The following is a 14519-nucleotide window of genomic DNA, read 5'->3' on the forward strand; positions in this document are numbered from 1 at the left end:
AATAATTTACATAACAATACAACAATACATAACTAAATAAATAATTAAATAATTTATAATAACAACAATATTAAACCATTTTTAATGGATTCCTTGAGATGACAATACTAAAATAAATAACGTGCATTAAATGATTTTAACTTTAACAATAATATAATAAGTAAGTATTGGATGAAAAGGAAATGTCATGCGTAGAATCGACTTATTTAATGCTATAACCATTGATACGTTCATTTATTCAGTAAGAGGATGAGAGTTTATTTAAATATACATAGTAAAATACTAGATGCTCTAATTTATTTTTTGAGCAGTCTTTAAAATATTTAGTTTCTTTTATTGCAACATGAATTGTTATAACTAACAGCTGGTTGAATAAAAAATATTCTATAGAACTATGAGGTTAGTTTATTTAAACTCTGTGACTTTGTCATTGATTATAGGAAATAAGTAAGATTCTATAACCATTGCTGTATACGAATCGAAGCTCGAGAATCTTCAAAAGAAAGCTCATGAAAATTATTTTACTACTTGACTTTTTGAGGTAAGGTTGGAAAAATAAAAATGAAAACATGTTTTAATTAATCTTGGCAGCTTTTTCTTTACTATAAATTTTGAGCTCCTTAAACTATGCTTAAATTAGTAATAAACACACTATATACAGGTTTAATAGATTACTCGATTCCCGTACGTAGGACGGGCCAATAGCGTTACCATTTAAAATAATAGTTGTTATGCGCAGCAACACGCTCCGGGTAACTGCTAGTGTTTTCATAAAAATCAAGGGATTTTAAAATAATATGACTACATCCAAGAAACCTTAATAAAAATTTCATTGAAGGATTCACATTATTCAAATTCAAGGGAAACAAAACACCATCTGAACATCATTAGGCCTTTCAATTCTGCATTTTTCAAGTACAGTAGAACTCCAATTATCCGAACTCCAATTAACCGAATCGCCGATTATCCGAATCGCTTATTTCAACAATTTTAATAATGTAAAGCTACAGTAATAATAAGGTTTGGAAAATATCAAGGAATTGTTATTAAGAACAAGTTTAAAACACTTAAGTGCTAAGAGCATTGTTTACTGTAAAAATGTTCTGATTTCATTTATTATTAATTAAAAATTCATTTAGTACTGTACCCGAAAATGAGGATTTTCCTTAGAAATTCCCGGAATTCCTGTAAAACTCCGATTATCCGAATTTTTGATTATCCGAATGGGGTCTGGTCCCAATTGATTCGGATAATCGGAGTTCTACTGTAATTATAACTTACGTTATAACAGTAACTAGCCAAATTAATGCCAATTGAAGCAAATAAAATTGTGACAGAGAGGTTATGCAGAAAATCAGGCACTTCTTAAGTAATGTAAACAATATTTTATCTTTATAAAAATGACTAAAATTTGTAAACGAACTGGTGACAATGGGTAGTACCATGGAGACTACATTATCATTGACGAAGATCAACCTGGACAACCTAATGCGGCTATAAGTGGGAAACATATTGTAGAATACACTAAAAACCAGATCAGCTGTTGAAAAATGACAAAATATTTACAAGAAATGTTTATTATATGGAACTGTTAGGTACGTAATCTATGAGATGAGTCTTTTAAACTCATCGGAATTTGTGACTTTTATTCGTTTTTAAATAAGTTATTTGTTTTTAAATAACTACTTTACTTCTTTGCAGCTGCTCGATTTCGGGCAACACGTACACTAGTAATAAAATAATCCATAACAATTTGACTGCTCTATTGCAGCTGTTTCGCTACGAAAACGTTAAAATTCTCAAGGCATCTGTTTGCATTTTGTTAGTTGACCATATCCATGTTATGGTTGACAAGTGGTACGTTTAATCATTGAAAAACCAAGGACAAACCCCCAGACAAAAACACTCCACATATTTGGTTTCTATAAACCATTAACAAATTTTGCTGGCAGCTGCAGCTCCATATTGCAAATGTATGTTTTCAACATTCAAACATGCCAAAAACAATGGACAGCTAATTATTATTAAAGGGCACTAAAAGTCACTTAAATATGAAAGCTTAAAAATGAGCCTTAATTAACTTTTTTTAAGATCCTTAGCAACACGTATATTAAGCTGTAGATTTGATCCATTCATTTGGGACACGGTGTATACTGGCCCCATAGGCTTTAATTTTTTATTAATATCCAGCAGACGTTTCTAACGACCAAATAAACATGCAATTAAATTTCCGAATTTATAATGTGCAATGTGTTTCGCGGACTATGAGTCACTACAACACAGTGTATTAGTAACAGTGTGTTAGAAAGATGCCTTGTAACAATAAGGCGTATTCACGGCATTTCTGTATTAGAAAGCTCATTCAGAGTTTACCAACCAAGCGAGACTGAGAATTTGATGAGCCTGGTGTACAGTCTGTTCAAAAACTAAGAGTGTCCGGGTTTGTCGTTTGCACGCAACGTTAAACTTGGACACATTTGAATGTGTCCAGTTTCGTCGTGTCGTGAAACGCCACCCCTGGACAACTCAAAAATGTGTCCAGGTTCGTCGTTTGCGTGAAAAGAAAAGTTGAGAAAATTATTTTTAACAATTTTTCTTGTTGTAAGCAGATTATTTCAGACAATAGTGCTTGTTTTACGAGTAATGAGTTTAAGAACTTTTGTTTCCAGTATGGAATTGAACACCATACTATTGTACCCTATAAGCCGTCTGGTAATCGCTCAGAACGTTATGTAAAGAAAAAATAAATTTTCTTCACTTATATTCAAAATATACTCTTTACTTAATTGATCATTCCATCAAGCAAAATCACCTCACACCTTTATGTAATACAATTTAGGTATTTCATACAGGTGTGAGTATAACAAAAAGTTGCCCCCTGGTGGGGTTTTAATGAATTTAATTTAATTTTAATTGAACTACTGAGGACATTACAATCACAGAGCTGCGCAGTGGAGTTAAAGATGTTAAGTGTGGGCCCTGTAATTAAACATCCCAGAAGTCCGATTTATGGACCGTGAGAGGTCTGATATGTTGTCCTCCTTCACACCTTCTTCAGCTTAATTCTAACACTTCTTAAAACTAATGGATGTGTTTATTTGAACACTCTATGAATTGAAATGTCAGTTCAGATGAAAGATTGTGATGTGAATTGTTTTCTTTGTAAAACTGTAATACTGCAAATAATAACATATTAAAATATTGATTGAAAATATTTATGAAACTGTTTGTTCAGAAACTATTTATCAAAGTATGACTTCAAGATGTTTGTATACACTGGATTTCGGTTAAGCCGATTATTCATGAATTCACCAACTTGATATTAAAAAATGTGATCATCAACACTCATTGTGTATACTTTGTATACTTCTTCAGTTAAACCAATACTCTTAAATTTACCAGTATAATATTAATAATATAATATAAAACACAGGATAATGATAAGATGATGATTTGTAAAAATACTGTATAATGAATCAGAATTACGAGCTGTGATACAAATATTGAATATAAACAATGTAATAAACTTTATGCACAATTTATTAATATTTGAAAGAGAGAGTGAGATAATTGATTGTAGTTGTTTGGTGGTTTGCCACATTTTAACACTGCAGAGTCTCGGGAAAACCTAGCCTTGACGATTTTATTTATTTAGTTTAGGCCACCAGACTCCCCAAGGATGTTCGTATATATCAAACTGGCCAGTTTACAATTTAATCAAACAGGGACTATTATGTAGTTTGTGATCTACATCACTCCTTGCTGATCAATGCAACGGGGCCAATCGACTACTGAGTCGATTAATTGATAATTTTTATTAAGTATTTAATGTTTATGAATTTAATGGGAGTCTATCCTCATGACCTTTTGTCAACCCTAGCCTTCGACCGAACACTCTGTTACCCCCATTTACGTTACACAATCAAACTCTCACTATTTAAAAATGTAACACTCTATTCAAAATTATTACCTTATATGAGATACAAAACGTTATAAATAATAATACTGATGATGATAGAATTTGACCTTTGCATAGAACACAAAATAACAATATCACAGACAATCATTGTTCTTAAAAATAATTAGGGATGGACGAGATTGGATTTTTAGTTCGAGACGAGACGAGACGAGATTTTTTATTTCTCATAAAATTTCGAGACGAGATCGAGACGAGATTTCTCTTCTCATACACAACGGGAAATGCACGTTCAAAATTTTTACCTGATTTTGTAACATTGTTAGATGACTGTTTAAATACTAAAATAATGATAATAGGCAAGAATATTTACAATCTTTCATTAAATAACATCAGCATAACATTTTTTTATTAATCACGCCTAACTTATTAAAAATGCCTACGATTAGGAAACATGGTGATATCAGTTAGGATAGAGTTCAACTTATCCTAAAATAAAATAAATCATAAAATAAAAGCAATATTAATTTTTATAAAACAGTTACTTGTTTTGACTTTTTTATAGTAATAAAACATTCCTCACACTGCTTACACTTAACAAAACTTCTCAAATGTTATTAAAGTAATATTATTAAAATAATGAAAGTAATATTTACATTAAAAGAATTAAAGTAATATTTACATTAAAAGAATTAATTAAATAAAAGCGCCTTCGAAAAGGAAACGCAACTACAACACGCTCCTGTATTGCGGGTATTGCATTGACTTTCTGCAGGCGTTTTTAATTTTTTTTTTTTTTTTTTTTTTTTTTTTAATTCTTGTCTCGATAAAAATCTCGGCCAAAAAGTAATCTCGTCTCGTGTAACGAGATTGAAAATTTCCCGAAAATTTCCCGAAATTTCGAGACTTGACCATCCCTAAAAATAATAGACCATTTCAATTTAATTTAACAAATAATTTTCAATTGACTATAATTACTAATGTAACTTAAATTCTTTGCATAACGTGATAAAATTCAATTAAACATTTTTCATCCTGAATTGCGACCATGTGCTCAAGGTATACCAAATGAAACATGAAATTTTCAGACCAGCTATGACATGATTTCTGACTTGTAAAGCTAGTGGAACATGTGAAAAAATGGCAGATTGGCAAGACTATTTTAATACTAAAACACAAATAACACAAACATTTACTTACGTACACATGTCGACACATACACATTCATTCCGACGAAGATTCACGCGTACCGAACATTTAAAAACTGACTCGTGGTAATTTGTGACTTTTTGTCTGACCGAGCGGAACATCACGACACGGTTTTTTCTGGTGTAGGACTTATTAATTCTTGTTTTTTCGAGCTGGCGTTTAATGATTCAATTGAAAATACCTTCACGACGACCCGCGATTCGCTAGAAACTGACATTTGCTATCGATATGATGCATGTACGAATTTTCATCACGAACGCGAACAATCAATCCGGCATCTCAACTGTCTCGACTTAATACTAATAAAACACACCCCCAAATGCAATTCGGCGAAATTTTGACAATTGCGATCGTTTGATGCACGTACAATTTCCGCCCGAACGCTAATTTCCGAGCTACGAATTAAGATATTAATAAATTCGTCCTACACCAGCGACAAAACGCGACTTCACATGTTGACTACGCGATTACTGAGCCACGAGTGACGACGAGACGTTTGCACGCGACACGGTTCGAGTGTAGTATTCCTCCGCGTTACGTCATGTTGGACTGACTTGTCCATTGCCTGGCGCGGATTTTAAATCTTTGAATTTAAAATCGGCACAGTTACCTAAGAAATGTTAAGTCTATGTTACAGGTATTCTATCATGACAAACAAAATGTGTGGGACAAGGACTTAAACTATTTTGCAGATGAGCCTTAACACTGCCTTAAATGAAAGTGTTAACAGTGTTCCTTTTAAATTAATGTTTAATAGGAGTCCAAACCATGGTTTAAGCAACTTATGGAAGCTTAACGAGTTTGGTAGACAGCAAGTTAAACAAAGACGAGGTGCAAGAAAATATTAAAAGGGCAATCAATGTGGTATGATGGTGTATATCGAATAATTCATTTTCTGAATGATGCTGTGTGTTTAATACAGAAAGTAGACAATTTGCAGGAAGTGAAGAGAATACACATCAGCCAACTAAAGCTTGGGTGATAACAAGATGTTATCAAAGATGTATGTCCCACAATTAGGGGTAACTAAAGATAACAAAAATGATCTTTTCTAGGTAATGATGACTCATTTGTAAATATTTTGATAGAAATGTAAATATGTAGAAATATAAGGTGTAAATATAATTAGAATAAGCTCCAACCGGTTATTGTGAACATAAAAAAAATATCTTTTATGTGGGTAAATGATATTTTAAAGCAATCAGAGATAAAAGTTTGAATATTGACAAATATTATCTCTAAGTTGCATAAAGCTGGTTTATAATAATCTTGTGCTTGTGAAGTTTAAGATTGCAGGTATAATAAGAAAATATAAACATGAGCCAGTGACGTAGCCAGGGGGGGGGTCCAGACCCCCCCTTCCGGTCTTAAATATAATATTTTTTTGTTAAATTAAATTTAAAATTATATAATTATACTGTATTGACGTTGCGGTTGATTATTTTCAATGCCAAGAGAGCTAAAAAAGACTGTTTTAGGGCCTATATTTTTAAAAATTTTCCCTGACCCCTGTTTGATCGACCCCCCCCTATTTTGAAATCCTGGCTACGTTACTGCATGAGCAATCATTGGTCACCAGGAAACGAAGTAGCGCATTTTAGAGTGCAGATTTATTCATGAAGGGAAACAAAACATGGTTGGTGGGGTGAGTATGATATGTTTGTGATTACATGTGAAAGGAAATTATGTAGCTTTATCTGGTAGGTAAAGGGTAAAAATAATGTTTTTACAATATTTACAGGAACCAGAAGGAATAAAGCTTAAAATGAATACAGTATTGATTTTGTTTGTTAATAAGGAGTTGATAATATTTTGCTGTAGAGCAAAAAAAAGGGGAGTTGTTGATTTACACAAATAATGTTTGATTTCTTTGCATGCATTTGGGGAAGTTAATACAATAGAAAAATAAATGAACTTGTTAAAATTTTATACTGGGTTGTGTTGTTTAACGGAATAAAGCATCAATCTGGGATAACTGAGAGCTACTTGACTTTACTGTACTGATTACTTCTTTGATAAACGAATGAATGTGGTGTGAATGGCGCGCAAAAGTACAAATGAGTGTATGAATGATTCACTTTAATACTTCACAAACTACTAGACAAATCAAGATTTTACAATACTGACTCACTCACTTAGTTGATGGACAGATAACAAAACTTGATCAGTTATCTCAGGTCAATGTTTGGGTAAAGGAGGAAGTTTGCTAATAGTAGGGTTGAAGATAACACACAATTCTATTGTATTACCTGACCTAAATATTTTCACTCAAATATTCTATTCTAAAGACATGGGTTTTACTTGATTGTATTTTCAGTTCAGTTTGAAGAATAAATATGAATAAAAATCACACTTTGTGGATTATGATTTTGGAAGTTGAAATATTTTGTTTGTTACCTATTTTATTTTTATATTTCTTGTATTAGTACTTTGTTTGTAACATGTTAAACAGTTTTATTGGTGGCGAATTGTAAACGGGGTGTGATATTTTGTTGAGATCTCGGCTTCTACGAACCGAGGTTTTCGCTCCAATGCACTACCTAGCGCCATGATGAGACTTAGTCATGTTGGAAGAATTAATTTTTATTTAAATTCTGTAATGGAGGTGGGAAGATGTAACAATTTTGTAATTTTGTTTAAAAGTTAAAATGTAAAAAAAATAATTTTGTAGCGGTCAACATAATTTAAATAAATATTTGAAATGTCAGTTACAGTTGTAGGGTTTAATCATGCTTGTTATTTAAAATCAGACTGTTTGAGACAGGAAAAGTCAAATAATGTAATGATGGACTAAAGCTGGTCTGTGATTGGTTACTTTCAACCAATCAGAGAAGATCTTCTTCATATGAATAAATACTAACGGTTCCTTGCTCTAGGCCTCAGTTGGTGGACAGAAAGAAACAAATTGTGATATAGTTCCTAGACATGTGCTCCCAGGATGATCTGGTATGTACCTACTAATTGATATTTTAGCTTTAGTTCATCAATTTCAAAATCATAAATTCAAATATGGTAGGTTTTAAAGTAAATAAATTTATAAAACATGCTTGTTAAAACATAAGAACATCACTGACTCAGTTGTTTCATTTCTTTTTTTTAGGGTTAAGTTTCATGGGAGAATAGTAATAAATACTGAGATGAACTTTTTTTATTTTAAACTAAGAAAGAAATTGTTGACCGTTATAAAGAAAATATGTAAGAAGAAAATAATAAAATTTAGTTTGTGTTTCAAAAGTGACTTAATAAGATCCAGTAGCCAATATTTTAATAAAGCCTTTTCTAAATTCTAAATCAAAATGTGCCTCAATAATTATAAAAGTTTCAAATTTACTCTAAATGAGGTTAAAAATTGTGAGCAATCAATAATGATCTTCATTGTAATATACATGACATTATTTAAATTAAATTCTTCCTTTCTCGGTGCATTACTTCTTTTAACTAATTACTTTCTAATACAAATAAGAACAGTCTTACTTTTGTCAGTAGACTTGCAAATATAGGACCGTACTGGTACCCCAGGGCTCGGATTCGAGTTGCCAATTTAGTATCCTGAGCACACTTGAAACTTGTTCTGGAAATATGTCCAGAAAATACTAGTAAATGGTACACAACCTATGAACATTACTTAACTCTATTTGTGAATTTTTCACAAAGATTTTGGGAAGAACTTTTTTATAAGTTTAGGTTAGAAGAATACTGCAAGACTATCATTCCCAGAAATTTAACATTTTTAGACTTTTACTCATCATATAAACTTTAGCAAAACCAAGGCCACACTAAAAAAAACAGTCCGTAATGCTCGTCAAGCATGACATCACTATAGAAGACGGCAATGACGTAATGTTTGCCGTTTGTGATCAGCTGCTTGTTTTAATTTTTCATTGGAAAATAAATAAATAAATACCTACGTCATTGCTGTCTTCTATCGTGACGTCATGCTTGACGAGCATCATGGCCTAAGTTAACAATTTGTTTCTAAATGTGAAAACAATTTTTACAAGTTTTTACCTAACCCGCCATGTTAAACTTCCCTGTCCCAAGCGTGATGTATACAACTTCTTTACTTCACGAGTGATGTAAAGTTGAAAAAACTCACTCGGTGAGGTAATGAAACCTATTCAAATAACATTGAGTGCTTAAATAAAAAAATATACCTATATGGAGCCAACGTGCAACGCTAGAAATCAGCTGTGCGCTTAAATGTTATTGTTATGCTAATGCTTTAAAGTATTTTCCTAAGTCCTAACCTAGCTTTTGTTTGTAAAAGAACGTTACTGTTAGAAGATGAGTGAAATGGATAGTGAAAAATATTGTACGTGGCCCCATATTGTCAGGTCAGGTAAAATCTTGTACGTTACGCGCTATGCAAGAGCGTGTTTACATCACTTTAGTTGAATTATGGATTCACCTGCGTGATGTTAAAACGCTCTTACTACACTTGTAATGTAAATAGCGATTATAAAGCCTATTACAATGAAAAACAAGTGTAGGTAGTGTACCATATTTGATTGTATTACTATTGTAAACTCAGGTTACTTAAAAAACTTTACTTTGAAATTAACAAGTCACTGCAACTCACAAAACTACTAGACTGCATTATTCATTTATTCATATCAACGGATACACCATTTACAAAATATGTGTTTTAAGCACGTGAACAGAATGAAAAGATAACAAAAAAAATACAAGATAAGTAACATAATGACCATGAAACAAAGCAGCATTGCAACAAAATTATAACAAGAAAATAACAACGTGGCAAAAATTACAGATAATAACATTAACAAAGTATTGTACAGATAATAACAAAAAAAAAATTTAATATTAATTTGGACTTCAGAAAAAGCATATGATTTTGAAAGCAACAACAACAAATATCTCCTCAAGATTTAACAAAATTATGTTCAGAAGCAAACAAGGAAGGTTTGAGCAAGAAGTGCCTTTAAATAGGTAGTCAGTAGGCATCTCCTGATTGGTTTACAACTTGAATCTTCTAGAACATTCTGACCAATCAGAAGACACCTACCCTACATCTTACTTGCAAATCCTGTACAAGCTGAAATTTAAATAAAAACGGTTATTTTCTTGTTGAATTTACATTTTAAAATTGATCTGAATATTTTACTTTAAAATCATTATTTATTGGAATAATTTTGTTTTATTTATTAATTACTACCTACTACTTTTGTCTTAAAACGGTACAGTAGTTGACAAGAGAGGAATTTTTAATTGAACACATTTAAACATGTAAAAAACATGAAAAACCAAATTTATTACCTTGACAAAAATACAAAATTTTCAATTTGAACAGTTCAAAAGCTCTTAGCAGTTAAAAATTAATTCTCCAAGCTTTGATCTTGGCAAATTCTTTAATTGCCGAGTCGGTATCAATCTGGTTCAGAACAGGTGTCCCCGTATACAACTAAAAGAGTGCAATACAATACAACGTAATGCTCTTCTCTAGGAGTTATCAGAAGTAGAAGGGAGGGGGAAGTTTCTTGTTGTGACAAGTGGCGCTGCGCTTGCTTATCTCGAGCATGAGTCATGAAGATGAAATGGAACCCAAAGGCGCCGTGCTGTACGCTGCGAGCGTCAGCTCACTACAAATCAAAACTGCAAATGGAATTAAGTCCTTGAGTTGTAGTGCTGTACAAATAGGCTATACACATTTATCAAGTGGTTTTGTACAAACAGAATAAATGCCTTTATTGTGGTGCTTTGAATACTTGAACTTAAAATGTATGACTTTGCATTTTTATCTATTTCAATTGCATTGTTATAGCTGGTGTATAACGCAAATCCAGTTATGTTTACTTCTGGTTCATCATCAGAAACTTCTTGAGTAAAAGATCCATCATTATGACAAAGTCTAGACACTAAGCTCACTTGTATCTAGGCATTTTCCTTGCTCTGAGTCTTGGCATTTATTCCATCTTTGCATTACATTTTTAGCATCCCTCTTGGAAAATAAAGATGCCATTTTCTTCTTTCAACCCATTTTGAAGCATTCAAATTCAACTAAATAGAACAATATTTTCACCATAACCCCACATAAACAACAACAGCATAAACAATCCAAACAAACATCTGAGACTGAGCTGAGAGGAGAGCAGTAAAAAGTAACACATGTCAAATGTCAGCTGTTTTTTTCTAGCTTGCATCTGTGTTCCAAAGACCCCTAAGCATCATATCATATTCTAAGCAGACCTATGTACTATAACGCATGAACCTAAAGATGGTATTATTATATTTTCTTACTTAGTAATGGCAATTAAAACACTACGTGCCGAGCGCTCTTGTGGGCCTATGACGCTCGCGAGAAATCAAGGTGTGTTTCACTTTATAATTGTAAATCAAACACCAAAATATTATTGTAAACAGTTTTTACCATGGGATGGTCCATGGCCACGTTTGTCCTTTAACATTGTACAGAACACAAAAGTAAATGCCACGGTCAGGTGATCGTGGATGATTTTTAACGGGCAGTTTTTATGTAAATCGTTGGGAATGTGATTTTTTAGTAAAATTTAGCTATAATTAATTGACGAAATAATTAATAGAACATCTTTATGTAGAGACAGTGAATTTTATTCTTATAAATCGTGTCTTTAATTGATACTAATATTATTAAGTGTAATAGGATATATTAGCAGGGGGAAAGTAAACTTAAAAGCCACATGTAAATAATTAATGCTTAAGTTGAGTTTGCAAGAAAGCTCTTTTTTTGTTTGGATCCAAGTGAAAAAGACGAGCGACGAGGACAAAATTTTGAATTTTGGATGGAGATGGAGATGGAACTTTAACTTAGAACTATAGAAGTTGTAATTTAGAATAACTTCACTTAAAACAACCAGAAATAGACAAATTCGTTGATTATGTATGATGGCAGAGCCACCCGGACCCCAATCGACCAACGATAGGATGCTGGTAAGTAACCTTAAAATATTTTTGGGCCTAAAACTACGGATAAAATTATAAACCCTAAAATTACATTTTGCTAGGCCTAGTAAGGCTGGTGTGTTACTCAGCCAACTGGCAGACAAGTCATACACCCAAGTAGGCCTATTTAAAATTTGTTCAACGGCTTAGTTTTTGAGAGAGTTAGGCCTAGTTTGCATAATAGCCTAGTTGTTTTTATTGTTATGTCCATATGACTCCCTTGCACCCAGATAACTTACAGTTTAAGATTGTTAGAAGTGTCTGTAAGTTAAAGCTTTAACCCTCCAAGTGTCCCTTGTTTTGGCCTTAATGTCTGCAAATTTTTTGCTCATTTGCAAGGTTTTATTAAAACGGAGCTTGAAAACAATGTTAATTATACTGTTCTATATACCATTTTGTTTGGAAAATCATGGGCTTCAATATTATACATAGAACATAAGGAACATTTGTTTCAAAACAATTTTTTAGGTAAAAAAAAAAATATTTTGGAAAATTTTCAAAAAAAATAAGTTTGCGCTCAATGAAATTGTTTAATTATAGGCCTATAAATATTTGAAAATAGCCACTTTGTTCTAAACTTTATGAGGATTACAAATATATAATAAGTAGATTTGCAAATAAAAAAGTTATGGGCAAAAAACAGATTTCAGTACATAGCGTTTAGTTAAGAATGCATAGCCTAACCATAGCTAGGAATCTGGCTGATAATTTACATCAATATCACTACCTACTTCTTCAGGATCATCAACCAGCCCTTCAAAATCACTTAAATATTCTTATAATGCACCACGTATATCACTACTTTTGATTTTAACACTAAAACAATGATAAACGTAATAAAACACATCAGTCATCAGTCCGAGGTTAACCAAGCTGTTTATACGCACGTTAGCTGTCTGCTACAATATTTTCGGAACTAAAATGAAAAGCGCTTAGAGACAGACCTCTGGAGAAAGCTCTGAATCTGTCAAATAAAACGATACCTAACTCGATCCAGTTCAATCCGATTTTGTCAGTCATAGAGCCTTCGCCGTAAACAGTGTTTGTGAGTCGCTGCAGCGACATAAAACACTACACAAAGTGTGTTATGTGTCACTGCAGCGACAAATAACACTCGGAGGGTTAAGGGCGTTTAAAGCCAAACCGAATAAATATTAGCCTACTCTGCATTTTGACAAAACTTTAGAATAGGCAAATGGGTTTGTAGATCCTCGTTGATCATAAGATTCAGTGAGCCTTGCTTGGTTTATGAAACTTTGTATACCAAGATTTGTCAAGATCAGTTGAAAAAAATATTCCCTTTATTTTGAACCAAAAGGAATCAACTTAAACTTAATAGAATGGTTTTAAATACCTTCAGTTACCAGGTCAAATTAAGTTAGCTGTTGCGACCTAGGTTTCGGCACAAAGTTCTTCCATCATCAGACGGGCCAGTTTGAAATCTTCTGTCCAATGGACATCGTTTGGTTACTGTAAAACTACTAACGGTTCAAGATACAACACAAAAACGCACACGAACATATATACATTAACGAACAATACCGGTACGGTATTTACAGAAAAAGTTTAGTTACGACGGTAATTATTGCGATGAGGGTGACCAAGAGTACTATAGTAAGGCTGCTGCTACAAAAACTGAATTTACCAAGATTTTTTAAAGTTTATTTTAATGTTTTATTAGGAACATTGAATCTGCGCTACAATTTTTACGCTGTAAAATCAAAGTTATTACACAATTCACATTTATTGATTAATTATATGCCATTTTCATGTAAATATTACCCTCACAGTCCACACTTAGAAAGGTAATTACGTTAATTTTACTATAATATACGAACTATAGAACATTAAGTTTTTCACGTTATAGCCTATTTACTAATATTTAGTTATGATTAAACTGCTACAAAACCAATTGGCCTAACTATTAAAATCAAATTATTTTTTTTTTCAAAATTCTCAAAAATGTATGTAGGCCCTAACTTATAAGGCATTATGTACCTTACTCACCAAAAAACAACCAAAGGTCAATACACTCTCATCTCCCCTTACTTGATTCATATCCCAGGGAATACCTAACCAAAACAAAAACTGACCCAAGAAGATTAGCCACCCACATACTAGTACTTATTTGAAACTGTTTATTTTATTTTGCAAATAACTCCTTTATGAAGCAAAACATACATATTTTTACATATTTTATGTACATAGGTTTAAATATGTAACATAGGTTTACATATTTTTTTAGCAATCCAGCAGACGCACAGGCAGCACTTGCCTATGTCTGTTGTATTTCTTAAATAAATCAATTAAGGTGATACAGTCCACTCTTGGTAATTCAAACACTTGATAATTCAAAACTTTCGATAATTCAAAATGAAGGCTCAGTCCCTAGAGAATCTCTCAATATTTAAAATTTTTACCATGCATTTTGATACACTCGGTATTTCAAAGTCCA

The sequence above is a fragment of the Macrosteles quadrilineatus genome, unplaced genomic scaffold, assembly GCF_028750875.1.
Source record: "Macrosteles quadrilineatus isolate MER2022 unplaced genomic scaffold, UCM_ALF_1.0 Scaffold_7__1_contigs__length_78375512, whole genome shotgun sequence".
Taxonomy (NCBI): Eukaryota; Metazoa; Arthropoda; class Insecta; order Hemiptera; family Cicadellidae; genus Macrosteles; species Macrosteles quadrilineatus.